Source organism: Anser brachyrhynchus (genome assembly GCF_964034855.1).
Source record: "Anser brachyrhynchus genome assembly, chromosome: 2".
Taxonomy (NCBI): Eukaryota; Metazoa; Chordata; class Aves; order Anseriformes; family Anatidae; genus Anser; species Anser brachyrhynchus.
In genome coordinates, this window is record NC_137695.1 from 109,101,083 (window position 1) to 109,126,957 (window position 25,875).

A 25,875-nucleotide genomic window follows, 5' to 3' on the forward strand; every position below is an offset into this window, starting at 1 on the left:
ATATTGGCAGTGCAGAGGTTCCAGCTACTAAATATCCGATGCAAAGATTTCCTGCTTGGAGGAACAGCCTATTAATACCGCTTGATGTTTTGAGGTTAAATCAATGTGCTGAAAGCTTTTAGATCCTCAGATGAAAGATGCTGTTAGATACGCAGTATATCCACAGAAGGGATCACAGGGTGTGGTATTACCGTGGGGCAAATTTCCCTGCTCGAGGACAGCAGATGTTACTCCGAAGCTCTGCTGCCCCTCTTCTCGAAAGCAGTGCCATCACCTCCCTCTGCAACGGATGGGGCGATAGCTGCTAAAGGCTGAGCTGGGAAATCGAGCTATTTTCAAGTAATAATACTTCTTAAGTCTCTTAGCTCACTTTTGAGACTCTTAATTGATTCAAACCAACTCTGTCCTTTTCTTACTTTCTTCTTTCCCCAAACCAAACCTTGTTAACTCTAATGTATGTCTTAGCTGTCGAGTACGTTCCCTTGTGGTTCACGATGACTTCCAGAGTTCCTGGTGGGGAAGTGTACACAAGTTGTTTTATTTAAACTGCATGACTAGAGGTATGCCCTCTCTCAGTCGATGGCACACATTTCCCCTTTGAAGTCTCTCTCTTTCTTGTGCCTATTACAGTGTGCCAGATCTGCTAAGTGGCAGTTCTGCATTCAGCACAGAGCAGCGCAGGTCTGCAGATCTGAGCTGTGGCACATCCGCTGCCTACTGTCAAAACCTCTTTCCTTTCTGAAATCCCACGGAGATGTGGCTAATTAAAGGAGATATCCACCCCCACACCCCACCCCCTGATTCATATTGGAGGCCTGAATCTCATTTGGATCTTATCATTTTGGGGGAGCTCTCAGCATACACAGAAGGGTAAGCCTGCTTTACCCACTGCCTTGCAACAGAACGAGGGTGCAGCATGGGAGTGTGTTGGGCTGTGGTTCTCCTGCAGCTGGTCAGGACAGCCTTCATGTGGCCGGTCCTACTGTGGGCAGGGAGCACTTCTGGCTGCTTCTGGCCCCCAGAGAAGGGAATGAGTACCATGAGCATGATGCAGCAGAGCCTCAGCTCCCAGAGCTGCTCCTGGCCCTTGTAGCCAGACAGCAGAGAGCTCAGTTACGTGCTCTAAGAGCAGCTACCTATTTACCAAAATGAAATGGTGCAAGTCAGATTATCCCTTCCCGAAGGGCTTTGGTGCATGCTCTGAATCCGTGAGGCTTCCTGACGTGTGTCGGGTTGTAGTTTGTGTTGCATTAGGCGCCCTAGCAAAACTCCAAAGTCATCTTCAGTATTACATCGCCCTTTCTGGCTCAGGAGCCAATGTGCGTTAGGACCTGTGTTTCTTTCTGCTTTGGTGATGATGTTGAGTGAAATAGGGTCCAGATTTTGAAAGCATGTGGTTTGTCACTTGAAATTAAAATCTAGAAGGCTGATACTCCCCCTCCCCAGCAAAAATCCCGCAGGTCAATCAAAGCCAGACCTTGTCAGCATCCAGCTTGCTGCTTTTAAATTCACAGGCAGCCTCCCTATCGTTTGCAGCTGCAGCAGCTAAACTTCTCCGCAGAGCAGAAATCACTTCGCTGAGCCAAAAACCGGCCGGACCCCCCGCCCCCCCCCGGGGTGCAGGTGGGGCTCCTTGCTCTGTGCGTGGGGCGCAAGCCCTCAGCGCCCCCCTTTCCCCCCGCCAGCATCCAGCATTTGCCTTTTTTTTTTTTTTCCTTGGCGTGCGCTTTTTTTTTTCCCCTCTTTTTTTTTTTTTTTTTTTCCTGCCTTTCCTTTTTCCCTCCCTCTCTCCGGAGGAGCCTGCACAGCCCTGATTTGCTGCGGAGCGGCGGAGCGAGGCTCGCCCTAGGCAGAGCCGGGCTGCTGCTGACGCGTGGCCGCCGCCGGGAGCAGCTCCGGTGCCACCGCCACCGGTGCCACCACCCCCGGCACCGCCACCGAGGTACCGCGGAGCCCCTGCGGCGCGGGGAAGCGGAGGGTATGCCCGGGGGGGGCGGTTGCAGATTGCACACACCCCCCTCTGATTTTTTATTTTTTTGTAATTTTTTTTTTTTTTTTTTGAAATCCACCTATTTATATATAGCGGCAGAGAAGCAAGCCTCGCTCCCAGGAGCCATTTTTAAGTTGGCAGCCGCGGATGGGGGGGGCTGTGCGGGATGCCGGGGGGGTGCTGGGGGCCGGGGGGGGTGCGGGATGCTGGGGGAGGCGGCGAGCGGTGCCCCCGTGCTGGGAGCCGGAGGGTTGGGGGGGGAGGGGGGGGTGGGCTGCGCCCCTGCGGCTGGGCCGGAGAGGCTGCGTGTGTATGTGTATGGGGGGGGGGGGGGGGGGCATGCAATTTTATTTATATTTAGAGCGCTATTTCTGTAGGAAACTTCACCAGTCGGCACAGGCGCCGCGGGTGGGGGGGGGGGGGGGCGTGGAGTGGTGGGGCACAGGCGGAGCCCCCCTTATCCTCTCCGTGGGGCGGGGCGGTGGGGCTGCCCCCCTCCCCTTCTCCCCTCCCGTTGCCTTGCGGTGGCTGGGGGGGCTGTTTCCCTCCTCCCCCCCCCCCGGCCGTGGCTTCTGCAATGCGGCGGGTGTGGTTATGCACGGAGCTCATCGCAGCCCCGGCCCGCTGCAGTGCCTGCGCCGCCCCCCCCCCCCCCCCCGGCCCCCCCTCCGGGGTCCTTCTCCCCCTTCCCTCCCCGGGAGGCAGCGAGGGGTCCCCCCCCTCCTTTACTCCCCCTTTTGGGGGTCCCAAACGCCGGGCTGGGGCCGCCCCGCGGAGAAATCACGCGTGGGGGGCTGCCTGTCACTCCCAGGTGTGGTGTGGAAGTGGCGGTGGCGGGGGGGAGGTGGAAAAATAAAAATAAAAACCCGAGGGCATCCCCTGGGAGGCCCAGCCTGCAGATGCGGGGGGCTCCGTAGCTCTTTATTCTTCCCTCAAAGAGCTGAAACTTTGTCAGATGCAGGGAGCCTGAAAACTCGCACCCCTGTCACCGCTGCAAGTAGCAAAGTGCGTCCGATGTGGCTTTGCAGTTTCCTGATTTATTTATTTTTTTTTGTTGGAAGTGGAGGGCGTCCTGCTTAAAGCTCTGAACGCCGTTTTGCAGCCTGTGCTTGTGTTTGAGGCAGAAAGTATTTCCTGAGCTCGACGTGCACGTCGGTTGGAAATAGAAGGAAAAGTACCTGCTTCATTGGAAGTCTTTTCAGTCAAAATAATTGCAAGTCAGAGGTTGCGCTTGCCAAAGAAAATCTCTAGGTTAGGTGTGTCCCACGTGCGTCTGTCTCTTTACAGTGTGGCAAGCTGAACTCTCGCCCTTTCATTTTACTTTTAATAACGTCAGTGTTTTCTTTGTCAACAGAAAGCAAAAAGATTCGTATATATCTAAAAAGTATCAATCTCATAGAAAATGAGCAACTAAGCAAAATATGCTTTTGACCAGTAAACATTCATCAAATTTAATCAAGTCTATACTTCTCCTCCAAAACTACAGAGAATAGCTCCTCCGTGGAGCAGAGGATGGAAAGACACGTGGTCTGATTTTTAGGGTGGTCCTTTGGGGACCCAGGAGTTGGGCTCGATGATCCTCGTGGGTCCCTTCCAGCTTGGGTATCTGTGGTTCTATGAAAGCTCAAGCTCGCCCTGCCGCATCAGCGCTGTGATTGAATTCACCGGTCTCGCTGCACCTGTACGTGTACTCCTGTGGTACACAGGGAGGTGAATGCTGTCGTGCTGCTCTCCTTGGGCTGGAAACTTTCAGCTCTGCTGCTGGGACGAGACCTGCGCGGCAGCACGGGGAGAAGACAGCTCAAGACCCCCGCGTTGGGGTAGGAGCTGTAGGAAGTTTATTGGCAGCGCTGGCCGAGCAGGAGCGGAGCCCACGGCACGCCACAGCCCCGCTCGCTGCAGCAGCAAAGAACCAGGCGCAGTGAAGCGGCGTGCATTAAAAATACATTGCCTTTATTTCATCGGGCCGGCACGGCCCGCGCCTCTCCCCGGGCTAACTGCGCGCAGCCGCATCCCTCCCGTCCCTCCGTCGGCGAGGCGGCCCCGCGGCCTGTTTTCTCCCCGGAGGCTGCTCCGCGTGACGGGGAGCTCGTCGGATGCGTGGCAGGAGCTCGGCCGATGGGAGCCGGCCTCTGCGGTGGGCAGGTTCAGCCTTTGGGAGGAGGAGGAGGAGAAGAGGAGGAGGTGGGGGGCAGCAGGGTGGGGCACCCCTCCCCAGCATCCTGGGCAGGGCGGGGCTGTGCCTGGCTTCGGGGGAACCGCGGCGAAGCGGGAGAGGGTTGATCTTAGTTTGGGTTTTCTTCTCTCTTCCGAGAAGGAGCGAGTTGAAGGTGAACCTCCGACTTACGTAAATCTTGCATTGAAACAGGGTGAGGTCTTTTTTTTTATCTGAAGGGGAAACCTTTGATGAGAAAGTTACTGCTCACGGGTTTTTATCTGAAGGCTGAGATTTTTTTAAAAATTTATTTTATTTATTTTTTTTTATAGATAATACAAGCTCTGATGGTAGGCTTGACCCACGATGGCATGCTCTTACCTATGTTTTGTTAGATTTGTTGTCTGGTGCGTTGGTTGTGAATTCCTTGGGGGCAATGCATGGCGGCTTTTTTACATATGTAAAATGTCACTTCTGTGTATTTCAGGCATGATCCAGAGTTAACAGAAACTTCTTGAAATGTGTTAAATGTGTTATTCACAGCGGGTGACATTCAGGCTCGTTTCATGGAAATCCCATGTACCAGTAAAGGGCTGTCTGTTGTCTCAGAGAAGACATCAAGCCATTTATAAGTGGTTATAAAAGAATACTTGTTTCTCATGAGATGAAGCGTCGTCTTTATCTCCCAAGCTTTAGCGTTATCAACATGAAAGCATTTATAACTGTTTTTCACATTGAAATACATCCCGCAGCGTGAATCTGTGTACGTTCAATGCGCGTTCACTGTGTGCTGGCCTTTGAAAACAAAGGGTCGGTCCACGCAGGGAAGGCTCTTTCATGAATCTGCAGGAGCTGTGCTTTTCTCAGTGCATGCAGTATGGCCCTAGAATATTGTGTTTTAGCATCTGACTTGTCGCATTTTTAACTGGAAGTATGATTGAAGGGTTTGAATTGTCAAAGTGTTTTGTTCAGACATAATTTCTTTCTTATGAAGTGAAAACAAATGTGTGTGTATAACTGAGAAATATGATTGCTGTCAAATAAGCTGAAGATTAAGCTGAAAACATTTTTATTTTATTTTATATTTTTCTGAAGGATCACGATGGATTGTTTTTATTTGGTACAAAAGTTAGAGTATGTAAAGTGGTGTTACCCAGAACTAGACTTAAGGATATATCACTAAGCAGTTTGAATCAGTACCGTAAAGGAAATTTTTAAAAGAGGAGAAATACTGAAAAGATAGGGGATTATCTTAGTTTTACAGCATCCTTCTCTTAATTTTTAATCACTAGCATTCGCCATTTCTAATGATGGGGTAGTGGTCCAGGTCTAAATGTGGATGCAGATGCATAGCCCTTACTCTCGCATTAGCTGGCTGGAAACACCCAAAGAGAAATGCTTGGTTTCTCTGGGAAGATCTCCAGTCAGTGAAAGGAACAGCACCAGCAGTGGAGAAGAGGAGCATAACCACTTGTCTTGGCTTCAGTACAAGAGTCCTATAGGCCCTTTGCTCCTGCGCCTGCCATTATCGGTAGTCGTCACTGTAAGCATCAGTGCGGAGGAAACTCAGGAGGATTGCTGAGAACTAGATATTCATGGAGAAATGGGTCAGTATTTGGGACAACCGAGTTAATCTGAGACAATATGCCATACAGACAGCCTTCTCCCTATTTCCTGCTCCTTTCCAGAATAAGTGATGTCATGCGATTTTGAGAAATTGTCAGCTTTTTGTCTTTGGAGCAAAATGCAATCTTTACTTTTTATTTGGCCTTTATTTGGCTATATCAGCAGAGCTGCTCATTTTTAAATAAAATGGATAAAACCTAAAAAGCAATTATATTAATTTTCTAAATCACTTACAAATCTATTTGCATTCTACAGGACATAGTATATGAAAAGGCAATACGTAAATGAAAGTTTTAAAAGCATGTAAAAATAAAAAAAAAATTAAAAAGGAGGAAAAACCCTTTTTATATGGACCCCTTCCAGTTTTACCCTTTCCTTTATAGACCTTGGAAGTACTTTGTGTGCCGCAGACAGAGAATCCCTTTCAGTGGCTTTGCTACCTATCAAAAGTGATCTGTTTGCGAGCCGAGAAACAAAAGCAGCACTGAAGTGCGTGTGAGGATCACCCACCAGATGTTTGATCCCGCTGAGGAAAGCCTTTAGCTTGAAGGGTTAGAGAAGAATGTGGAAGCCAGGGACTGGGAACGTGTGTGTGGGGGGCAAGGGGTGGAATAAATTGAAAGCATCTGTGGATATAAAGAAAATTTGGGGGAAAGGGAGGGGAGTGTTAGCGAGATGCAGTGCTGGCTACATGCACGCACGCATGTATTGGTATGAAATGTGTGCTTACTGACAACGTAGTGGAAGTGATAAGTCATTGCACTGCCTTAATGGGTTAGAGACAATGGACAATGGTTGCTGTTGCAAGTTAAAAACCCAGCTACCAAGGCACAGCGTGCGTCCGTCCATCACTTGGCTTTTACTGCAGCCCGTCCCCTAAAGCAGGGGCTGGGTTTTGATCCCAGCAGTACTGGCTGGGCTGTGGGCAGTGAAGGGCGAGTTTTTTTGACGTGGGCATGGATGCCTTGCAGGCTCTTATTCGGAGCTGTGTTGTTGGAGGACAAGCCATGTGGTGGGGGAGAGGAGGGGAAATACATGCCTCCAGGCCCCTAGCAGAGCAGTGGCTTTGCCTGGCTCCCCAGCTGCCCTCTCCCCACCTTCATGTGTCCCCTTCCTATGGCTGTGGTCACCACTGGGTTGCCCCTTCACTAGGCTCACCAGTTGGGTCCCCAGGGCATTGCTGATGGCAGTGGAGCAGGAGTCCCTGGTGAAAATCTCCTTGTTTACTCCACGTGAGCATGAGGGCAATTATGTGTAATGCCTCCTGGTTTCCTAGGACATACTGGCTGCAAATAAAATCTCATTTAATAAGCCAGCAAATGCAAGCAGGCTGTGGAAAAAAAAAATGCTCTACCAGACCTAGGAAACATATGTTTATGCTAGCTGAGAGACCTGTTCTTGCACCCCGACTCGCGTCGGGTGGCATCTTTGTCTGCGAGCCTTCCCACGGAAATTGGTAAGCCTGCCCATGAAGCAAGGCTTGATCCGGGTTAGACAGAAACATCAAGATCCGACCCTACAAACTGTAGCTTAGGTCAGGAAGCTGTAATCTCTCTGAGGACCCTGGAGATGATTACTTCACCACGTCTGCTGAATTCATCACTGTTTTCTTTCAATTGAATTACAGCTGTTGCAGAGCAGGGCTTTGGGCGTGCAGCGCTCCGTCCCTCCGCTCCCCAGTGCTATGGGATTGCTGCAGGCACCCCACAGCTGCATGTGGGTGGGTACCCGAACGTATGCATCTGTGCACACCCAAACATTGCCATGTGGGAAGTGTGTGCACCAAGAAACCCAGTATCTCTGGTTTATTCCTCGTAGGTGATGCTTAACTTTACGGTATCAGTAAATCTGAGGTTTGGTTTGAAAAAGAGAAAAATGTGTTCTCAAAAAAAAAAAAAGTCTTTTCAGTTTTTCTAGATGGTCTTGGTAGCCGAGGCACTGCACAAGTTAAGGAGCTGCACAAGTTAAGGGGAATTTGGCATCTGTGTTGGCTGGAGGGGTGCAGGGACGGCTGGGAGGAGTGCAGGATGACCCAGCACGTCACCCTGTGCCCCAGCAAGGAGTAAAACAGAGGTTTCAGTCCCACTTCAGAGGCTGGCACTAGACAGAGTTGCCTTTTGTTGAGTAGTTTTCTGTAACAGGTAACTAAGTTTGTCATTTTGCTTTTCCGGTACTTTGCTGGTTTAACCATTTATCTCTCTAGGCAATTACCGGTGTAAAATCTTGGGGAAAAACAAATACAGAATGGCAGGCCCGACTGCAGGGATTAAAGATGAAATGAAATTGCTGATTTTTATGTTGGAACTTTCATTTTCCGTTTTTTCTCTCCGGTGGATCATTCCAGAATACTGAAAGTTTTGGTTAATTATATGTGCTTAAAGGAAAACACTATAATGTAGTTTCCATGTACTGGAGCATTATTCTTGTACAGCTGGAGCTGGCAGCTTTTCATTCCCTTACCACCTCCTTTTTCTCCTAAAAATAGCAGCACACTACAGTAGGATTACAGGAGAGGCAGAAGTACGTTTCCTGAGCAACAATTTTTGCCGGATGGTAGTTGAGGTAACACCACAATCAGATTTTGGAGGAGTCAGAGGGAGATAGGAATAGGAATAGATTGAAATTGGACAGAGGCAAAACGGGGTGGAGAGGATGAGGGTGGTGGGTGGGAAGCATACTGTAGTGCCACCGAGATGTGTTGGGCTATGTCACAGTCTGCCTGGGGAATCAGGAGAAGCCTCACCACTTGAATCATTTAGAAGTTGCTGAGACAGAGCACTCAGCAGCACAACGTGGGGAACAAACTCACGGCGCGCGTAGGAGACACGGGCAAAATGACCTAATTTCCATCTCTGATTTTTATGATTTATTAAAGAGTTTTGCAGGCTTTCTTCTAGCAGGCTTAGAGATGGAATTTGAGGCACGGCAATTAGCAGAGTCCTTTAATTCTGTGCCAGCACTCTGTCGGCGTTTGATCACTTACTTGCCGCGGTAGCATGCGAAGCAGCAGCAGTTCTCCACTGCTGCACACGCAGGTAGCAGATGGGCTCTGCTCTGTGTTAGTACCCTGGTTTTGTCCTGCACTCAGTGCCACTAGTAGTGTAGGTAGATTGTATATGTATGTATAGAGACTATACAAGCATGTGTAAGAAAAATAATGTATTAATGTTTTAGAGTAGACATCTGGAAAAAGTTACAGTAAAAAAGATAGTGCCCCCCCACCAAGAAAATACACTTACCATGCCACCCTCTTTACTGACACCCTGGAGAACTAGAGAATAGTTGATTTGTTTCAGTTTATTGCAGTCCTGGGAATCCCTTTCTGCCCATAATGGGTTAGCGAAGAAGAGCCGGCAGACAATGCTGCCCCCCACACTGGCTGGCCAAGGACGGGAGAAAAGGCAGCGCCCAGCTCCTCCATGAACGTATTCAACTATATTCGACCTTCTGTCCTCATAAACTGCGTGCCTACTTGCATTTGTATGTAATTAAATGTGCCACACAATTAATTATTGCTATGGTAAAATACTATTATCACCAATTTTCTTTGAAAATCCTGCCTTTCTCTTGAATGTTGGTGTCTAGGTCATTATTTCTGCTCAGTATCCACTGGCCAGAATTCTTGCAAAACCAAACCAAAATACCCAGAATTTCACAATGTTTGAAGTTCAAAAGTATTTTATCCTCATTTGCTACTGCTGTGACACATATTTCTTGACTTGTTCTTCAATGTGTGAACCCATAACTATTTTTCTTAGACTCATATAATACATAAAATATAAATATTGTATTTTGCAGCTTCTCTACTAACACGGTAGTGCAGAGCAGTAAAGCCACTCCTTTTCTCAGCCTGAGGGGACAGTGATTGAATTAAGGATGCTGAAGTGAAGAATAAAAAAAAAAGTTCCTTCTCTTTCAATTTTTACCATCTTCCTGCTGCTTTGCTATTGGAAAAGACATAAAATGTCTCTTTCCAGTATATGGCAAATGGCTTGGTTTTGGGGTTAACCCTGGAACCGAAGCAGTGTAGTTTCTGCATTGCACTGACCAAAGCAATACCAGAGCTTCTGCAACAGGAGTGCCTGTATCAAAGCAAACTCTCTGCCTTGTTTTGTACTTGCTCCCTCTCAAGGTTCACTTTTGTTTTTGCTTATCCCCTGGGCAGACACAATTATTGCATTTTCCACAGCCCTTTGTTGTTCTGAATCCCCTCACCACACTAGCAGTTTGGTTATTGCTCTTTATTTTGCTGTTTGCCTGCGTCTTGCATTTTCCATGGTCTAAAGCAATGCTTTCTAACTCTTGCTGGTGTTTCTTCTATCTAATAGCAAGGTAGCTGGTATGAAAGATGTCCCCTGTGACCTTCTGATCCTCAGATGTTGTTCTGAAGAATGCAGTCAGTGTAGTTATGCTTCCTCCTTCTGACCAGTTTGTGGAAATCGATACAAATGTTTAGTACCTCTGCAGACTTGTAAGAAATCTTGTTCTCCTCTTTTTTCAAAGTAAAAAATGTTGATGTGTAATAGATGATGCAGTAACGAGCCAGTATGCACATTATAAAGTTACAAATTACCATAAGAAGATACGCCGTTCTCTGGCCTCCAAGCAGTTATAAAGGGATAAAATAGATGCATTTAGTTTACTAAAAATGCTTTGCTACATTCTTTTAGGTCACGCCAGGGCTCTCTGTGTTCCTAACTCACAGAATTACAAGTTTGCTTCCTTAGTAGTGTCCTCTGTGCCTGTGATATTGTTGAAAGAAGAAAAATCACTGCAGGATGGAACTTGGCAAACAAATCAAGGACTCAGCCAAGGAAATGCATTGTCTGTTAATTTTCTAAACAAAACTAGTTCAGTTGAATGCAAGTGCATTTGCCTGTTTTGTATCTGGTTTCCACTGGCTGTATTTTGATTTTTGTAACATAGACATGATAAGCAATTATTTGTGCTTATGTGGCATTGTTTAAAAAATACTAGTGGTTAAATATTTCTTAATTAAATGTTGGCTGCTGAGCCTGAAGGAAACTGTTCAGAAATTCAGAAGGGGTAGTACAAACATTAACAAGAGTCTGAATAAGTGTTGGAGTGATAAACAGGATTATTTCCTACTTAAAAACATACCAGTTTGAGAAGTTGGCTGGGAAAAAGCCACTCTTCGATAGGGCATGTTTAAGCCCAACATCTTGAGATTCTCGAGAGAGGAATCCTGCTTTCTAGTGGTGTTTGGCCTTTGTTTTAAGACCTTGTAAAATCTACTCTAACCTAGTATTCTGAAATTACAGTATATGGAAAACCCATTTTAAGTTACTCTGGGAATTTTTAGAACTTTATTTCTTTCTGAGCTCTAGTTAAACATGTGGTAGGGAAATTACTTATCAGTAATACTACAGAGATATGAAATTAGTACTGAAGTGCAATATTTAATGTCACTTAAGATAGCAGCTCTGCAAACTGCATGGTATCTTCAGGAAATGGAGCGGTGAGGCAGGACAAGTTTTTCTGTTACTCCTGAAGAATTGGCATGTGCCGTTGCTGGCAGTGGGTACTGGAATGGCCCCACAGCCTGTTATGTCACTCCTCATCGCAAGGAAAAGGCAGCTACTTGAAAAGTTAGTGGGAACTTGGAAATATGTACGGCGTTCCATGGGAAAATGAAGGAATAACTGATAGCAGGTGAGGCCTCCACTCACGCGTGGGTGAAAAGCTCCAGAAGTCCTTCCTGCCAAAGCCCCTTCAAGGTGCAGATGAAGCCCTCAACAGTGTTTCTGCCTCCTTCCTTGCAAAGCGCAGTGTTTTCTGTCAGTGGGTTTGCTCAGGGTCCTGCCGTGCTTTGGAAAACCTCTGCTAAGCTATGAGTGAGCGATGGAGGACGAAGGTCCTGGCGCCCTCCTTGCTACAGCGCCTACAAGGAGAACTGTTTCACCCTGGGATGCTGCGGCTCCTCCTTCCCCACCTCCAGGTTTCCCTGTAGTAGATCTTCTGGTGGGTAGCTGGCTGTCTGTGCCGCTTGATCCTTTGTTGTAGACACCATGAAGATTAATAATTCAGTTTGTCAGGTGAAAATTTAAATTGCAGCAGTCACACCTCTTGTAGAGTTATCCTGTGATTAAAACTGACAAACAGTTTTCAGTGAAATGTTGTTTTTGCGTGTTCCTAACCTTTCAAAGCATTTGTGTTTGAAGCTTAAACGTGCTATCCGCGCTCTTCAAAATTCACCTTTAAAAACATGCTTAATATAAGGAGGGAGGAAAGTTTCACCTATGGTTTAGAAAGAACTGTAAGTGTGTTTGTTTCCACTTGAAATTTTGACCCTTCTTGCCTTGCCGCTAGGAACAAGCCATAGCTGTCCAAGCTTTGAATTTTTACACCTGTCTGGTGTGATCTCTTCACTGAGGAGTGATGCTGTTAGATTTGATGAAACCAGAATGATTTATCTTCTGGTAGTCTCCCAAAATAGTCTTAACAGTAGTTGATAAAGGCTGAGCAGTCACTGAAATATTTTGCAACATTAAAACCTTAAGGCATTTAGCAGAAAGTTGGGAAGAAAATCAGCAACCTCGAGCAGCAGAATAAAATTTAAACTGAGTGAGTTCCTTTCCTGTGTTTCCACTTTGTTTAAATGGCAGATAACTTTCTGCAAGGGCGCAGCCTTTGTCTTGTGTGGAACCAGCCTGCAGCTTCAAAACCACAAAAGCTGTATCTGAAGAGCTCGCATTATCTCAGCCACGTGAGGCAAAATGCAAGGCCAAGGCACGTCGTGACTCCCAAACATGTTAAGAGGAAACAAGAGGGAGGCTGACCTGCAGCCTTCCAGGGTTTCCAGCAACAGGCGACACGGTTGCTTCGGGGCCGTGTGTTATTGGGATTGCTGATGGACACTTGCCAGTTGTGTTATGAATGGATCTTGCTTGCTGTTTGCAGCGATAGCACTGTGGCAGCCAAGCAGACGTTGCCCTGCTCTGGAACAGATAATATTTGGAGACGGGGGGGGTGGGGGTGGGGAGGCTGTTTTGCTTTGCGGGATCGAGGGTGCTGCATGTGGTTGTCCAGCCTTCAGACTGAGGGTGGGGGAGCTTTGGACTCTGCAGGTGTCTCAAGCTGTATTTCCACTGGGGCTAAGCGTAACATGAGTTTGTGGATATTCAGTGGGGTCTTCTTGTTGCAAATTTGCAGGGGTTGTGGATCATCATCCTACTGAAGCCTGTGGTGCGTGCATACCTGGCATTAGGCTGCTTCATTGTCCCAGTGAGGCCATGCAATGTTGTAAAAAAAAACTACAGTGTTCACTTCAGACGTCCTCTCATTTTTTTTTCAACTGGGAAGCCAGTAATTTTCTCATAAAATAGTGTCCTCTTGAACACTGCAGTAACAGCTTCCAACAAAAAAGTTGCCAACCATCTCTGTGTAGAAAGGTAATCATTTACATGAATGTGAAAAACAGATTTTCAAGACCAAATTGCTAACCCCAATTTAGTGTTGCAATCCAAAGTAAGATGCTTGGTTTTTCACTGTGTTTGTTCAAAAGATATTTCCAAATCCTAATTCTTTCATTGTAAACTCTGGGCTTGGATTGAGCAGCTGTGTAAGTCCTGGTGGATACACAGTTCTTGGCAGTGGATTTGCCATGCAAAACATGTGAGCACTTGTAGCTTTTACCCATCAGTCTTCAAGCCCTTTGCGCTCCACCTATTGGCACTATAAAAAGGTATTAGTTTAATTACTTGCTTGTTTAATTTCCTTGGTAAAAGATGAGACAACTTGTAAGTACATGGAAGGGTTTGGGCCTAAAACCTGTAAGTGTAAGAGGCTTTGGTCCTAGCCCGTGGTCTTAGAAATTGGAAAAAGAGCTTTTTAGGGACTACTTAGAATGAAATGATGCATATTAGTGCCATCCCTGAGTGTGGCAGCTGGAAAGTTTAATTATAGGCTGGAAAGTCAGTTAGGGATTAGGGAAAGTGTTAGCAGAAGGGGTGAATGTTACTGACAGCTGTTTGCTGTAGGCCTCAGAGAGGCAGCGGACGTAAAGAACATAAATAAAGAGCAGAGCCAAGCATATACGGGCTTTGAACACTCAGGAACTCCAGGTCACTTGTTCCTTGACACGTGAGCCTGATTGGTGTGAAATCATTTTAATGGCTCACATGCATAAAGATGGGGGGGGAAAATTCACGTGTTTGTTTAGGAGCCTTGTGCACGGGCGACATCGTGTTCGCTGCTCGAAAACAGCACCTGCATTGAGGCCAAGGACAAATGTGGAGAGGATGAGGAGTGAGGGGCCATGTCCACATCAGGCGAGGTGCATAGGCCCAGAAGAAGGATACCTGTGCAATGAGACATCAGGTGCTGGGGACCTGGCACCCCAGCCGCGTGTGTTTTGGGGCATGCGCTTTGCCATGGCTTTACTCTGGTCTCAGCCAGCATGCAGGTGGTGCCTGCTGAGACCACTCCTCTTTGGGAAACAGAGAACAGGGGATGTGCCTGGAGATGTGCTTCAGATGTGCTTCTCACTCTCACTGCAGTTAAAACAGGGTGGAAAACACATGTCACTGAGCGTGGGGCTCCCCGTTTGTAAGAGTACTGCGACCGGTGTTGCAGACCTGCACCGCTAGTTTGAAGGAATAGTCCAGATCCTTTCACCTGGAAATATTTCTGCATCTGCCTAGCACACCTGTAAGTCCTGTTGTGCAGCTCAGGCAATGGTGCTGAGATCGGTAATGTTACGAATTGCTAGGACAGTTATGGCAAATGCAGTGTTAAAAATGAATCAGTCTTTTCTGTCATTTTTTTCTCAGGATTGGAGTTTTTTCATTCAAGTACATTTGGTGTGGTCTGAAAATAGCTTTTTTTCTTCTTCTGTGATACAGGTTTTTCACTATGTATGTTTTGTTGGAATGAGGAGGAGTTGGGAGGGATGTGTGCCAGACTTAAGCTTGCTAGGTGCATACGTGACTTATGAAATCTGCTTTTTAACACACTGCAGTTACCGGAGGCCATCCTTGGAGAGGACAAAGAATGATAACAACCACCTATGGAAAAAAATAAAAAAATAAAAAACACTACAAGGAAAAATACAGATATGTTTTTGGAGGATGCTTTAAACAGACATGTCATAGTGACATTTCAGTGGATTTTCTATTTTTACGTAGAAGAGTAATAGCATATATGGAGAAGTTTGGATTTATCCCTATTGGATGTGAATTTTAAGGCTGCCTTTTACTCAGCTGCAGTAATAGATCTGCTTCACCTCACAGACTGCTGTGGCCTAGTGGCATACTGTCCTGAGCACTAACGGAATAAAATAAGGAATAGCTTTCCCTATAAAGTCAAGCTAATTTGAATATTTGACGTTATTTATAACACATGTAATAATTTTATAGTTGTACATGATCTTCTTTGACAATCAAAACTTGTAGAGCACAAAAATGTGTGTCTAGTTTAATAAGATACAAGTGTCCCACATGAGGCTTATGAATGTTGTGACACCATAGTTACTAAAAGGCAGTAACTCAGCCTTCCCATACATAATTTGCTATGACTGATAAAAATTAATGTATGGCTGCCGTATATAAGATAGTACAGCTGGCTTCTTGAAAAAGAGCTGTGTGATATTAATACCAAACATTTGCAGCTTTTGCGTGCTTGCCGATTTCAGCTCCAGCTCTGTTTGCTGGTGCAGTTAGGTGGCTCAGTGTCCGCCTGATCTGAGTTTCTGTCCTCACTGGGCTCTGCATGCGCTCACGTGAGCGGGGACAGAAGGCTCCGGCCAGCATCCCAAGCTGGGTCAGTATTGTGGTGCTGGGGGACTGCTGGCGCTGTGGCCAATGCCACTGCTTTCCATTCGATGGGAAAGGACAAAGGTATTTACACCTCTCTTTCTTGAAGAGCTTGTGTTCCTCGGGGAGCTCGCTGGCAATGGATAGAAATGCTGGACAAGAATTCACAGCAGGCGTTTCCTGTTCTCAGAAGTGTGAGCAGAGAGAAAGAAAAAAAAAGCTAATAAAATGCAGTTAATTTTGGGGATAGTGGACTTATATATTTCAACCTGTTTTACTTACAGTTATGTTAGCATAGGTCAAGCAACGCACTGAATTGCAGATGAAATAATAGGAAATAAAAAGAACCCTCATCTTTCTGGACACAGCATGCTTTTATGGGACCATAAAAGATTACAAATAGGGTAAAATGGGGAAGTGCCTTGGGTGTGTGTTTTGGGAGTTTTGCCCTTTCTTTTATGCTTGCATGTGGGTGTGCGTGAGGAAGACAAGAAATCCTTAACTTGCTTAGTGTGCAGGCTGCTAATTTTTTTTTCCAGTTGATTTTTCTTCCCCTCAGCTTGGAAAACCCATTAATTACAGCTGTAATTCTGAGACTTAGATGCCGTTCAGGGCACAAAGGCCCCTGCCGTGTTTCTGGTCTTGTTTAGTACTAATGGATTAGACAAAAATCTCAGAACCCCACCCTGAAATCTTGCAAGCTGCTTTTCTTCTTAAGAACTCCTGCATATCCAAGCCCACACTTGTATCTACTTAAGCCAGCTGGAACTATCTTTTCTGTTAAGTTTTCAGCCGCCTCAATGCCAGCCATTGTCTAGCAACTGGTTTGCTACTTCCATGAAGTGGTATCTTATAGTTGCCTATCATCCAGTTCCTTGGTCTCTTTGACCCAATGGCACATTGTCTGCTGTGATGGAAAGAGCAGATGTTCTCCTTGGTGGTATCATAGGTTCAGTTTTTGTTCCTTCTTGGCTCTCTCTGCTGCAGTCTCTGCAGGGGGCCGTACGGTCTGTAACTGCCTGGCTGTGCTCCTGCAAGATGTTTGGACCTCGTACATGTCCTCTTGAATTCCTCTCCACTTTTCCCTCTGAGTGTTATGAAGTTGCATCCATTGCATTGTTCCCAAAATACTTCTTCGCTCTTGCACTAGAAGGATGCAATCAGAATGATGCAGTTGCTCCATTTGCAGGGACATCTATGCTTCACCTGCTTGAAATGCTTGGGCAGCTTGCACAAAAGATAAGAAATCAACATCAAAGCTGTTCTTGAAATACAGGTTAAAAGAAACCCCCTCAATCAGTCTTTTGGTTTTCTGTTTTTCGTTGGTGAGTTCATTTCACAAGCATTTCAAGATGCCCTGATTAACGTGAAAACACAGTCTTTAAACACCATTTAACTTTTGGTTCATAAGAGTTGAACCAAGCATTTGCCAGCATATTGGAAGGGAGCTGACACTTCTATTGCAAATAACTTTTCCCCACAAGCACTACTTGTGTTGAAACAGTTTGAGTTCTGGCTTCCAGCCATAGGTTCACCTAAGCATGTTACAAGAAGTGACAGGTAGACAGAAGTAATACATATTTTAATGTGCTTGACTCGGCTAGAGACCATAAAATGGAATAGACTTTTCTTTGCTTTGCTAGCAGATGTGAGCTTGCTCCCAATTTATTAATAAGTTATGGCATTGCCAACACTGCCACTCGGGTCACCTTAATGTCCCAGTGGCTCTTGAAATCAGATGAGAAATTGGAGTTCCTGAGGTGTTTTTTTTTTTTTAAAGATGCCATCAACTCTTGTGAAAATGTGCTGAGGTGTCAGCCCATCCGAAAAATTGTTAATGACTCTAACACCTGCCCAGTACCAAGGTGGGTATTTCTTGAGTGGTTGTTTCAGCAATGGACGGAAGCTATAAGTGAAACTGGAAGTATTTCCTGTTGGTATTCCCTTATACTTTAATAAACAAAAGAGTATCATGACTTGAATGTACTTCAGATACCGGGAGCCACAGTTGTTCTAACATAAATCATGTGCAGTCTGTCACTGAAACTAGATCTTGTACATCAACAAATACTTTACTTGTTTGAATGATACTGGGCTCAAAAGAAGGAACTCCATTATTTGATTTTTTCCATTTTACGTTTAAAAATATCTACCCAGTAGAATTTTTTTGCTTACTTTTTATTGAATATAATGTAGTTAAGATGGCTTTTTTTCCGCTTGGGAGATCTTTAGCCAAGAGTTTGTAGAAAACAATGTAGGATTACAAATAAATCACAGGTTAAGACTAAGTTGGTAGTGTCACAATATTGTGAAGATTGCGAACTTTTTAATACTGGGAGGCATGAAGTATTGTTTTAAGACACAAAGCACTCTTTACAATCTATTCAGCACCAGTAAGTTCAGTTGATCCTCAGCTGAAAGTAGGGTTTGGATACTATTGCTCAGAAAAGCAGTGGACTGATCAGAAAGAGAATAGAGGAGGGGGAGGAGAGTCTAAGAGAGGGCTAAAAATAGGGTTTGCAAGAAGAGGCAGAGGAGAGAGTAGTCTAAGGGGAGAACAGCAGCCGTCTGCAAGCTGCAGAGCCATTTCACACATCTACCGTCCTCAGGATAAGGAGTAGTGTGCTTACATTTCAAGTAGGAAGAATTAGGTCAGACATTTGGGAAAATTTTCCTAAACAGTAAGGCGAAGGAGTCAATGTAATAAATTCCCTGTGGGGAATATGGAAACTTTGTCATTGTGGGACTTCAGTAGCAAGTGGCATAAATAAATACCACAGTGAGTTTAGAGAAGGGGTTTGGAAGGGGACTGTGAAGACACTTTAAAGCGATGAGTAGCCTGATCCAGCACGTATATGATGTGCTTGTTTTGTTGTTGGTGGTTTTTGCCTACTTTGTATGGCTATCCGTCCACTCCCCACCAAATTTTGGTGGCTGCTGCTGTAGAAATATTTAATGCTTTTCTGGAGCTCGGAGAAGGATTATTTACTTTTTCTTCTCTGCAGACTTTGTTAAAAATGATTTTGTAAGTGTAAGGGTGGTTTGTGTGGCCCAAGCTGTAGCGAGAAGCATGCATGTAGTGCATGCTGCGGAAAGCAGAGTCAGTCGGACCCCAGCTGCAGGGCACCACTTCCCCAGGGCATTTATGACATCTAGGGAGTGGGTGGATTACTTCATTCATTTTTTAGTTCAGATGTAATAACCATATGAATATTGGCATGGAGATTTCTGTCCCCACAGAAAACAGGCTGCAAAACAGGGGAAGGAGAGGTGAAATTCAACTCTGTCCATTATCTAGCATCAACCATAACTACTAGAATACATTTTTGGTTGTTGAACTACAATTTATGATGAAGTAGGGAGTAATTCTTTCTATTTTCTGCATGTTTAGTAAGTCCTGAGAAGGCTGAATTGTACATTAAGATACCAAAATTGTTTGATAAGTTAAACATCAAAATTACAAATGCCTTCTTGGGCAAATCCTTCCTGTAAGGGTTGAGACAGTTTCCTTATCCCTACTTCCATGTAGTGCAGAATATAAATAAGTTGAATTTCACATGCTGTGATCTGGAGGGTGCTGAAAGAAATGGATTGGTGTAAAATAATCAGTAGATATAATGCACAGCAGTCCTTTGTCACATGCTTGCATTGGCTCCAGCACGAAGTCAGTGGGAAGGATAGAAAAACTAACAGTTTATGTACCTATGTCACTGTTTTGGGCACTTTCCTGGTTAATACAAGTGACAAGTTTGAAATTCAGCACACGGAAAAGACACTGAAGTCTTTCACTTTATTTCTTAATTGTAGGATTCTTCCTTAAATTAAGGTAGGTAGGAGCTACCAAGTTAGTGGTTTTTAACCTTCAAAGCATGCAATCAAACATTAACCGGGGCTATCTATAAGAAAAAGGAAATGGGAAAGGAAATGATTTAGGTTGTATAGCCATGTATTCCTGAGTTAGGAAATACCAACATCTAACTTAATTACCTTCATTTCTGGTTTCAAATAATCAGCTTGACATAGAATCAATTAAAAAAAAAAAAAGTTCAACTCCTGCTGAGTAACTTAAAATTACTTCCAATAACTTTTTTTTTGAATCCTCAATGATTTAAAAGCTGTAAAGAGCTTTCCTTCTTCCTTCTATTCCAAGTTTGTCCATTATTTCTCCCTCTCATTCTTGTGACTAAGCTGCATCACTGCCAGTTTCTTTCTTGTCCCCTCCTTTCTCTCTCCCTACACCATTTTTTCTGACTGCTGTGCAGTGGGGCACTGCAAGCCACCTGACTGTCCTCATTGCCTAACCCCTTCTTTCCTTTCAGAGCTGCTGTCACTTCTTCATGACTAAGTCCAAGATGACTGTAGATGTTGAGGAGGAATTGCAGATTTGGTGACATCCATCTTCAGAGTCAGGATTACATGATGTAATTGGAGCTGTATATGCAGCATGTGAGGGTTTGATAACTGAAAATAGTTAAATCCCCTTTAAAGATAGCAGTTTTCATTGTCAGACAGTATTGGGTGCTGGTCTTCACCTTCTCATGGTTTAGAGCAGCTGCACAGATGATGAAAGGTTTTGGCTTTATTGGGTTGTTGTGAGGATACAGTATGCTTGCTCTTAGTTAGCTGTGGGTTCATCGTGCAAAGGGTCCTCAAGACATAACTACTGTGCATGGAAAAACATGTGCATGAGCTCCCTGTGTTTTGGAAACGTGCAACTAAAATGGCCCCAAAACACTTAACTGAAGCGTAACCAAAGCTGGGAGAGAATCCCGCTTACTCAGTGGTTTTACGTTAGATTGCTCCGTGCTGCAGATGCCTGGATCCTCCGTAAATATCCTTGTCATCTGTGCATTTATTTCCATGATGACCGACTCGTTCCTAGAAGTCTGCACTCCCACTGCACCATCTGTAGGGCTTGGTTTGCATCCAACAAACTGTTCAACAGCTGGTGATTTGGGGAAGCTGAACGGGGAGAGCTGTCTTTTTGACAGTGCACAGGCAGCGGGGCAGACTGCTGATATCTGCGCTTGAGATTTTTGGGAGGGTCAGGGGACACTATGAAATGCATTTTTGCATTTCTCCCAGTTTGATCATCCGTTACGTTTCTGTCTGGCTAGGGCTGGAAGCATGCTTTTGCAGCGACAGTGTTAACCTGGTGTCACGGGCTCGCTGCCTGTGCCAAATGAACGGTGGTTTTGTAGTCTGCAGCAGGCAATAAAGCGTTGGGGAGTGTGGGGGTCCCCAAAGAGTTTCGGTATAAAAAGCTGACTGTCTGATGCCACGGCTTTGGTTGTTTAGACTCACAAGGATTTAATTTGTTTGGGAGCCAGCGGTTTCCTGACGTGGTGCTCCCAACTGGAAAGTCTATCACTTGATATCGCAGGGTGTGTTTTACGTTAAAAAGCAACGCGAACACCCAGGAGATTAAAATCAAAATACAAAGTGAATAATCCGTTTCAGAAAAACAAAAGTTATTACTGCTAAACACACTATCATGCCTTGCAATATAGCCTGGCTGCAATGGATCTGTTTAATGCCTCTGAAAGCTGAAAACTGGGATGTAAAACTAGTGTGGTATTTGGAGAAGAACAGAGCCAAACGAAGGCGGAGGGCTCTAGGCCCAGGCCTCAGACCGCTCCACTTGCACAGAGCACCCTTTATTTAGGTAGGGCCCAGTGTGGATTCAGGGTTTGCTCATCTGTTTTATTTTTTCACTACCTGTAACTTCTTCCTTCCCTTTGTGCCTACCTGAGTTTAATGTTTTCCTGGTTATTGTAATCCTGTGTTCACAAAAATGCCTGGAAAGCAGCGTGCAGTTCCCCAGTGCTAATAGGGGATGCCATGGAGTAGGTCTCTCAAACTGCCAGGCTTGCACCCTTCCTCTGGGACTCAAGGAAAAAACAACTGATATAAACAAAATAAATACAAATAAAAAAAATTAAAAAGCTTAGTTCTTGGCAGATTTGCAGAAAATACTGCAAAAACAACAATTTGTAATATGATACTGTGAAGATATCTTGTGATCTTCTAATATGATACTGTGAATACTCTTGCAAGTTAGTGGGCTGGTGAGGGCTTAGTTCAAGGGCGAGCAGCCCTGTGGGGTTTGCTCAAATGCCACTGCAAAAACAGAGCAAAACCAACTCAATTCTTCTCTGAATTCTGGTTACTAAATGCCCAGGAAATCAGAAAAGCCATGCTGGGATTTTAAGCTTATATTCTATCTTTTTTGTTTGTTTGTTTGTTTGTTTTACTTCATGGGCTTTTCCGTTATCTGAGCTGGAGATGACTGGTGGGATAGAGCAAGAAGCCCGTGGAGGAGAAGGGCTTGATGCTCTGGTCTGCACCTTGCCTGTCTGATTACTGTCGTCGTGTGAGATTGGGAGCACAGCCTGGTTAGGTACTGTATGAAACAGAAAATATTGTGCACAGGTGCTACAGCATTTTGGCCTGAGGGTAGAGTGATAATCTGCCACACCTGCCATGTGTCAGCAACTTCTGCAGCTCTTTTTATTTATTTTTTTAATCCAAAATCAATTCTGTTTTCTGCTTCCTATAAGAAAATGCGAACTTTAAAGATCTATGCCTGAAGCACGCTCAGGCTCTGTAGCATTCAATGCAAGTTTTAAATAGTGAATGATGCACAAGGGACTGCATGTGGATGTTTGGCTCCAGAGCAATTCAGAAAGGTCAAAACCTCATGTAAATGTAACCCAAGTAATCAAAGTCACTTCTCTGCAGAAAATCAGGGTATGCCATTGAGGGTTCTTTCATGCTGTTTTAGTTGAGTATTTATCAATCAGTTGTAATCACAACACTACAAGCAGCTTTGCTGTATTTTCTTTTGCTTGGATTTTTTTTTTTAACTGAAATGAGGGAGAGGCGAGGTTGAGGTTGTTTATGTGCAGTTATATCATGATCAGCATCTGTTGGATGCTGCTCTAGTCTCTGTTATAGTCCTTCTCCTCCTCCTCACACATCTGCTTCCCCCCTGAACCCTGTAATTCCCCACTGTTTCTCAGCAGACTCTGGGTGCAGAGAAGGGTGCAGCAGCAACTGGAGACCTGTATAGAGAGTTTGGTGGGTGTTTGGCAGAGTACAGTTTCCTTCTTCCTCTGGCAAGTCCCTGTCTGGCTGTGAGGAAAACTGTTTGGATCAGAAGGATGGGGAAAAACAGCACAAATATTTATGGTAGCCTGATTTTTCTTATCTGTTCAGAAATTAGGGTAGCCTGGGGGGTGCTCTAGGTGATAAGACCCCAAAAGGCAATCTGGTGTATTCAGGGAAGTGTGTGTTGGTCATACTCATTGTAAACCTTGTGTGCAGGAGAGGCATAAGAATTTGCAGCCGTTCTGGGTTTTATTGCTGTGAAGAACAAAAGAACAAAAACAAGGCTGAGTAATTTCACTAATTCATAGAACTGAAAGGTAAACAGGAAATAAAGTTGCTATCCCGTTCATCCAGTGCTCTGAAGTGGAAACAAATACATGCATCTTGTGAATTTGGAGTTGTCACCCCAGCTGGAAGGAGTAGCAAAATCAACAAAATGTAAATGCTTATGCTTTATAAAGTGGGAAACAGAGAATTTTGATGCTGCTCTTTATCTGTGCGTAAGTTTCCAGTGGTGACTGCACACGGCTATAGACAGCCTCTTCTTGACTGTTGCTGTAGTTGGTATGCCATCTACACTAAATCCCACTCGATGCCAATCAAGTTCTTGCTCTGCTGTCAGCAAATGCTTGATTATTTTCCATCTGTAAGAAGCTTGTGTATATTGCAAGGTTCTTATCAGTTCCCCTCTCTCTGTTCACTTTCTCAGAGTAAGCAAATTCAGCTCTTTAAACCTTTTTCCACTCATCATATTTTTCTAAGCCTCATACCATTCTTCCTACTCTCTTTTTGACACTCTCTAATACATACTTTTCAAAAAATATGAGGCCCAAAATGAAATACAATATACCGTATATTTCTCCCTGGTGCTGAAGAAGGCAGAATAGCTCCAATAGCAGATCCCAAAATGAAACTGGTCTTGTTTAATGCATGACTTAAGACCCTTATGCTGCTTCATTCCTACCACCTGGCCGGTTATTCCTCATAGCTTTTCACTTGTGATGTCCCCATTCTTGTTGCAGTTGCCGTTACAGAATGCAGTCCGATTCAGCCTATACACGGTTTTCTTTCAAACTGCTTTCCTGGTCTTAAAGCTGACTGAGTATTGCAGTAGCATGCCCCAGCCTCCCTTGGTGCGATGTTAAGCACAGCTCGGGTACTCGCCATTCATTCATTAATGCTTTGGATTGGGCTGTGATACCTCAACTGATGCATTCTCACAGGTTGTCATCATGCTACTGATAAGTATTCATGGCATAGGGTTTGGTTTTTTTTTAATCGCTTGTGCACCCGTTTTTTTAAATCATTTAAATTGTTTCTGTGGTTTGTTCATGAAAAAGTCATGCGGGACTGGTTTAAAAGCTTTACTAAAGATAGGCTCAGTCATCTGCACTGCTTTTTCCACTTTCTTTTTATCAACTGGGACAGACGCCCTGTCAGAGAGAGCGAGAGAGACATTACATTAATTTAACATCACTTTTTGATGAATTCATGTTGATTTTATTTTTTTTTCTAATCACATTATTTTTACAGGATTGGAAACCCTTTAGTAGTGTATTCCACTGACTTCTCTGTTGTTAAAGTACACTATAATTTCTGTCTTTTTCATCCTTACTTCCCTTTGTAAGATCAGGTTGGGTCTTTTGATTTCTTTTAGACCTTACCTGGCCTCTCTGGCTAATGGTTTATGGATGGTTGCTGGTAGTTCCCTAAGCACTGTAGGGACATTTTCAGTGCTTCCTGCTGACTTGAAAACCTGTAATTTACTGATGACTTAATCTCCTCTTCTTTCATTATTCCAGCCTGCACTTGCATATCCTATATGTTAGGTTGAAAGATGTGCTGAATATCTGGTCCCAGCTAGCCTCTGTGAAATGAGGCATTGAATAATTCAGCCTTTCCTGTGCCACATTTGTGTTAAGTAATGGACCTGTTTTTTCCTTATGTATTTGTAGAATCTCTTCTTATTGTTTGCCGCGTTCCTTGCTGATTTTAATCCACTTTGCATCTTAGCTGTCGTCTCTTCTTTTAAGTCTATGGTGGTCTTTTATGTCCATCATATGAGTCGTGTGCCCTTGGTTCTGCTTCGGAGTATGATCCCTTTTTGTGTTTCTGTTTTTTTGTTTGTTTGTTTGTTTTTACCCCATCTAAACTTTCTGACACTTCCCATCTCCACACTCAGTAAGCAGGGCACAATCTGTCCAGGAACCCTTCGCTTCATTTTCTTTCAGCAGCCTTTGTGGGACATAGCTGCAGAGAGGTCTACGTGTGCCTGGGATGGGGGAGGTTTGGGTCCATGGGGACAAGTGTGCCATTGCCTTTTTGTCCCCTCTGAGGGGTGTGTGTCTCTTGGTAGGTCAAAAGTGTCTCCTGATTACCCAATTCTTCTTCACATATTGCCATAAACATTTTTGATGTTTAAGATGTAATCTTAAGCTTGTAAATATGACCAATGCGTTTTTAAGTATAGGGGTTGCACATCCTGGGCTGGAGTCCTGGAGCCATTTTAGACTGCCAGACAGTGAGGCTTTGCCAGGCTTTTTGTGGCCTAGGTACCTCCACAATGTGAGGGCAAGATTCATGGAAATTAAAGGGCATCCAAAAGTTCTCTTTTTCCTGCTAGCAAACTAACTGGAATGAAAGAAGCTGAGACATAAAGCATTTTCATGAAAACAGTTTATGTTTCAAGTTTAGAAAACAGTGGTCTGGCATATACTCTTTTCTTGAATCATATCTTGACATTTCTGTTACTGCTCTCAGTGGCAATGTTGTTCTCAATATGCTCTTCTCATCAGTATCTCATTGTTATTGTATAAATATGCATCTCGTTATGTGGAACATTATTTTTAAAGTATGGAATCCTTATTTTATCATGTAACTTCCAAAGTTGGACCTTTGCAGTGATTTATAATCATCTTCAGAAATTGTTATAATTAAAGAGGAACTTTCCACAAAGAGAATTAATTAGATCACAGAAGCATTTAAATATAAATCATTAATCTTTGCATTACAGGAAATAGTTAGTGGCTATGTATAGATCATTTAATTATACTTGGTTCAATTTTGTTTTGTCACTGCACCACAATTTGTTTTGGAATTAATTTCCAATTTCTTCAGTAATGTGATTTCAGTTTACTTAATGTATCAGACACATATAAATACATGCTAGTGAAAATAAATAAAGGTTTATTTATGACTGTTGGGTAAATTAAGCCATGGAC

The 25,875-nt window shown here is 44.3% G+C and overlaps 1 protein-coding gene across 42 annotated transcripts in view; it reads left to right on the forward strand.

The window, feature by feature from the left end:
- EPB41L3 (erythrocyte membrane protein band 4.1 like 3) overlaps positions 1-25,875 on the forward strand; it is a 145,908-nt gene that overhangs the window by 43,812 nt on the left and 76,221 nt on the right. For 6 of the 42 annotated variants that reach the window (XM_080581905.1, XM_080581913.1, XM_080581910.1 and 3 more), the window contains exon 1: positions 1,775-1,978. The exons of 9 other annotated variants lie outside the window; for them this stretch is intronic. The gene's annotated coding sequence lies outside the window, so the exon portion shown is untranslated. Of the gene's footprint in view, positions 1-1,767; positions 1,979-3,734; positions 4,360-25,875 lie in introns of those variants that run through there. 27 more of the 42 variants (XM_080581902.1, XM_080581908.1, XM_080581896.1 and 24 more) reach the window with 14 other exon arrangements.